Below are 5,456 nucleotides of genomic sequence, written 5' to 3'. Positions count from 1 at the left end.
TTCTCAAATAAGGCAACTATAGCCAATCAAATAGTTTACTTGCTTTGTGTCTGCATCTGCTCTGCAAAACAAAATAGTACCACAGACACGGAAACATGGAACAGATGGACAGATCTCAGAGGGAAGGGAGGGAAGGTGGTGGGAAGAGATTAACCAAAGAACTTACATGCATGGACACAGACAATAGTGAGGTGAAGGCCTGGGGTGGGACAGGAGCCGGGTGGAGGGGGGCAAAGAGGGGGAGATGGGGGACATTTGTAATACACTCAACAATAAAAATATTTTTTAAAAATGGGGAGTTTCCTCACAAGATAAAAAACAAACAAACAAAACAAAAACACACCTCTCCCAAGCCCCTGTCTGTGGGGTGCTCCTGACTACTTTCAGTTTAGTGCTGCCCAATTTAATGTGCTCAACTAAACTCTTGAAATTTTTAATGTGACTCAGTTGATCTTTTAACAATATTCAAACAAGCAAACAAAAATATGTGTACATATGTATGCATTTATACAGTCAAGCATGTATCTATAGTCAAACACATGCACACACATTTACTTCCATATTTTAATATTTTTATATATTGACAGCTGAGTTCACGTCATTACCTCTAATCCCAGAAGGTTTATTCTTGTTTCTCTCTGCCTGTAGTTCCTATTCCCATCTCTGATAGTGAAAACCTGGGCTCCCATTGTCCTTGTATATTTTCTACTTGTTCCATCTCTCTCTCTTTCCCTGCTGCCACCCAACTCCCACCCGCCTGGTCCAGACACCCTCCTCATCTTGCATAGGACATACTTACACTAAAAAGTTACCGTTTATCTGAAATTCCAACTGGGCGTCCTATACTTTTACTTGCTTGCTCTGGTCGCCCTTCTGAAGAGCTATCTCAGCGTCAGTGCTCCTGCAGGCTCAGCTGGTCAGAGGCCTTCAGGTGACTGTGCTGAAGCCCAGGCCTTCCCCTGCACAGGTGTTGGTCCCTAGAACCCTCCCCAATAAACTTCCTGTTTGCTCATCTCCACCTTGGAGTCAGCCTCCTGGGAACCTGACCTGCAACACCAAGTCGCTATTTTATTTTTTCCCTTAGTCCTGAGACCCTGACCCACACTGATGGAAGTCCAGAGTAGCCTGGCCCCAGTAACTGGGTTTATTTTAGGAGGGCCTAGTAAGAGCTCAGGAGGCCAGGCAGGCCTACAGGTCTTGCGATGGCTCTAATGCCCACGAGGGGGCAGTCGTTACCCACAAGTAAACAGAATGAGCGGCCCAGGGCGGATGAGGGGTGGGCTCAAGAAGAGGGAGATGTGGTGTGTACGTGCGGGAGGGCACGTGTGGGCTGTGCAGGCAGGAGCGAGAGCGTGCATGACTTGTCTGTGTGCACATTTGTGTGAGCCCAGGTGTGTCCTCAGTAACTGACCCTGGGCAAGTCGCTCCTGACCTCAGTTTTCCTATCTGTCCAATGAAGGGTTCTTTCCATTCTGACAGTTTGTGTTCCTTTGTGGCCCAGCACCTCTGGGTCATCTCTTTAGAAATCCCTCTGCTTGTTTAAAAGAATGAAGGACTCCAGGCTATTGATTTGAGGAAGGGACCTGGGTGGGGAGGAGAGAAAGAGGAATGGAGAGGTTTTGTTTTCTGTTCCTCAAAACACTGCTTTAATCGATTTTAAAAAAATCTGTATTTTAATTTCAATAAAAATTTCATTTCAAAATAATCTGAGTTTGTAAGTCCCATACAGAGGCATTAGTGCCCTGGGATGGTGCCTCTCTACTCATTTGCAGGAATCTGGTCCGACCACTAATTCTCAGAACTGTTGGACTTTCCAATCAAGGGCCCCTCACCCGAGGAGACAGATGGAAGGCTGAAGCCCAGGTGTCAGGTCAACCTTCCTGAGACTCGCTGCTCATGGAATTGCTGGGCCTCAGAGTCTCATCTGTAAAATGGGAATAGTTACAGTGCCATAAGTCATGGTGTTGTTATTATTGTTCTGAATACTGGTCTCTGTTCTGCCATACTACATCTCTGTGACCTTGACCCTTTTCAGGGCCAAGACCCTTTGTTTGCTTATCATCAGCAGGGAGTAACAGTGCTCATTTCGTGCTGTTGTGCTGAACAGGGGGATGTTTGTGAAACCATCCAGTACATAGTAGGTCCTAAAATTATTCCAAGTTCCTTTTTTGACCAGCATGTCTTCCCTATCAAAGGTTCCTCTGCCATAACCCTGACCTCCTCGAGGTCACAGTGATAAGTCACCCATCCCTTTCCAGGTCATCTGTGCTTAGGGCACAGCGAGAGCTTCGGCAGTCAGGAAGGCTCTGGGCCAGACTGACCAGCTTCTGGGGGATTTTCTGTCACCCTGGAAATATTACCATGTGACTTGCTGCTCCTCTGGCCCTGGGGAGTGGGGTGGAGGGTGGTGGTGCGAGTAAGAAGGGTGGAGATGTCATGTCCCTAGAAGTCGTCTCTTTGGAGGTGAGGCCATGTCACCCACCTCTGTGAGAAGGGGGACTCATATTTGTTCTCCTTGTATTCCCCCTGCGCTGCCCCTGCCTCCCTTGTGGACAGCCTGCTCCTTGGGAAGCCTCTGGGGCTGGGGCAGCAGGGTACAGAGCAGGGATTGCTTACAAAGACCAGTCTTTCTGGCCTTTTTTTTTCCCCCTGGAAGCTTGAGTTCTTTGAGAAGCGAGCCCTTTGGGGGGAAGCGTCCCTGCGGCCCTTTCCTCTGGCAGTGCCCACGGCAGGCAGGACCTCCGAGTGACTGCCCCATGTGTCTGGGACAGGGGTTCTCTGGCTCCAGTTGGCCCAGAGGCAGCAGAAGGCCCTGGCATCCTGGGGACCATGTGGCTTTGGACCAGGAGTCACAGAAGTAACCAGTGGGGAAAAATGGCCAGTGACCACCTGTGCTCCCCTTCCCGTGATGCTGGTGAGAGAGGTTGGGCAGGCGTCTCATTAAGGACTGAGACTGAATTTCCTGCCTACAGTTGGGATGGGGGCTTAGTGACAGATTTAACTGGATTCAAAGACATTTTTAGAAATGACATTACTCACACAACTGAAATTGCGCAGCCAATTTAGAGATGCTGATTCTGAATTTCCCATAGCTTCCCACAGAGCCTTGACCACAGGGAATGCCACTGGGCCCTTTTCTGCTGGGAGCCAATCACAGTCTTGCTACTGCTCAAGGCCCAATGCAAGGGGTGTGGCAAAGAGAGTCCAGGGCTTGGTCCCAGACTGCAGGTACCTTGAGATCATTTGTCTTGGCAAAGATTTGCTGGAATGAGTGACAATAACAGTCACCATTTATTGAGTGCTTACCATCTGCTGGGTGTGCTTCCAAACTCTTTGTGTAGATCAGCACCCCATTAGTCCTTGCAGCAGCCCCTCCAGGTTGGTACTGCCTTGTTTCCATCTTCCAGGTGGGAAACCTGAGGCTTGGAGAGGTGGTCCACTCCCCAAAGTAAGGAAGCAAGCGAGTGGCAGAGCCAGGCCAGTCACCAGGTGGCCAGACTCCAGAGACCTCTTAAAGAGCTTACAGCAAGTAAGTAGTTGACTTACTGAGCAAAGTAACTAAACACCGAAATAACAATTAGTCTAATGAGGGAATGGCCAGTCAGGCTGAGTTCATTTTCTGTCTTGGACACTTCTCTCCCTTAGGACCCCCCTCAGTCTGTGGGGGAAGTGAGGCCACTTGTCCATCTGTGGACCCTCTGGGGGCCTCTGGTCCTGACTCTGGGCTGGGAGTCAGGAGTGCTGGTGCCTTTTCTACCCGGAATGGACAGAAACGTTCTTTTTTTCTTTTTCTTTCTCCAATGCCATGTTGTGAAGGCAGAAAATCCTTGAGGAGTGAAGTCACATTTTCCATGCCCCAGAAAGCTCCGAAGAGCAGAGGAGTACTCTTGTAACCAGAGGAGGCTGGGGACAAAGGAAGCTTATAATTTTGTAAACAGAGGCTTGGGAGAGGCCTGCCTGCCATGGCTTCCCAGGGGGAGGGAGAAGGGGGGAGGTAGAATTCGAAAAAACTCGAAGGGGGCAATTGCGGGACTGGTCAGCGCTGAAGCCTGGAAGCCAGGCCCAGACCCCCTGGAGGGCGGGTCATGGAGGAGGGTGTTCTGAATCCCTCCTGTCTCCTTCTCCAGTGTTGCTCCTGCACCCGCTGTGCTTTCTGCTAAACTACAGGTTGACTTGCTGAAGAACCAAGACCACTGGGCTTGGGGTTAAGAGCCTGGGGTCTCTGCCACCGGCCTTGGGGGACAGGCTTGGGGACTCAGAGGCTGGATCTGGAGGAGGGAAGGGAGCGCATGCTGCTCACTGAGGGCACACACTGACCCTCATGTGCTCACTCTCCACCCGCCTGTTTCCCCAAACCACTCCCGTGACCCTGTGACCCAGTCAGCCCAGACCACCTGCTGCAGCTCTGGGCAGGCTGATAGGAGCCCCAAAGGGGAACTTTTCTTTTCGTCTTTGGATTTGCACCCCCACCCTTTTGTCTTCAAAGGGACTTTCTTTTTCTTTTTTTGTTTTGTTTGTCTTTTCTCCATATTTGTGCAGCCTTCATGAGAGCCACCTGCTCAGATCTAATGTGAGAAGTGCTAAAATGGCCACCTGTCCCCAAACTTCTGTCCCACGCAGGCTGACCCAGAGCCTGACCACTAGAATAAGATCAGAGAATGTTCCCGTTTGGAGGCCTGTAAGAGCATAACTTTCACCTGAAGCCCAGTCCCTCCAGTTTAGGGAAAAGAGTGCTGACCCCAGTGGCACTGTGCTGGCCACATTTATCCCACGGCACAATTTGGCCACCTGTGAATTTATGCACTGTGGCATCGGGGTTAGGAGTTCCCTTGAGGAGCCAATCTGCCTGGATTTAAATCCTAGCTCTGCCACTGAATATCTGAAAAACCCCTGTCTCAGTTTCCTGGTCTATAAAACAGGGTTAATGATAGTGCCTTCCCCAAAGGGTTTGAGATAAAGCATTAGAACAGGACCCTGCATGGAAGCCAACACAAAACATCACCTGAAGCTAAGCTGCCTGTTCACCCCTTTGCACTGTAGGATCATCAAAGCCTTGGATATGCTATGGGCAACCAGAAGCTCCAAGAAGGTTGGTACAGTGCAGCATTTCTCAGGATTTTTTGTTCAGACAAACCTCTTTCCATGGAGTATCTAAAGGGATTAAAGTTCCTCCGATCATATTCTGGGAAACATTGCAAATCTAAACCCCCGATTTTTACAGCCAAAGAGAAGTGGAGGCCCCTCTGTCCAGGCACTGGGGACTGGCTCGGGCATGGTCAGGGTGTGTCCACGCCAGCTGGGAGGGCAGGTTCAACTCAGCCCCAGGACTGTGCCAACAGCTTTCCGTTGTGTTCTCAGGAGCCTCTTAAGCCAGTATCTCTCTGGGGGTATCTTGAAAGACCTTTGAGGCATTTGGATGTGCTCCCCTTCTAACAATGATGCAGGTATGGGGGCCC

This window comes from Plecotus auritus (assembly GCF_963455305.1).
Source record: "Plecotus auritus genome assembly, chromosome: 5".
NCBI classification, from domain to species: domain Eukaryota; kingdom Metazoa; phylum Chordata; class Mammalia; order Chiroptera; family Vespertilionidae; genus Plecotus; species Plecotus auritus.
The sequence above is the reverse complement of the archived record's forward strand: the minus strand, read 5'-3'. Positions refer to the sequence as shown.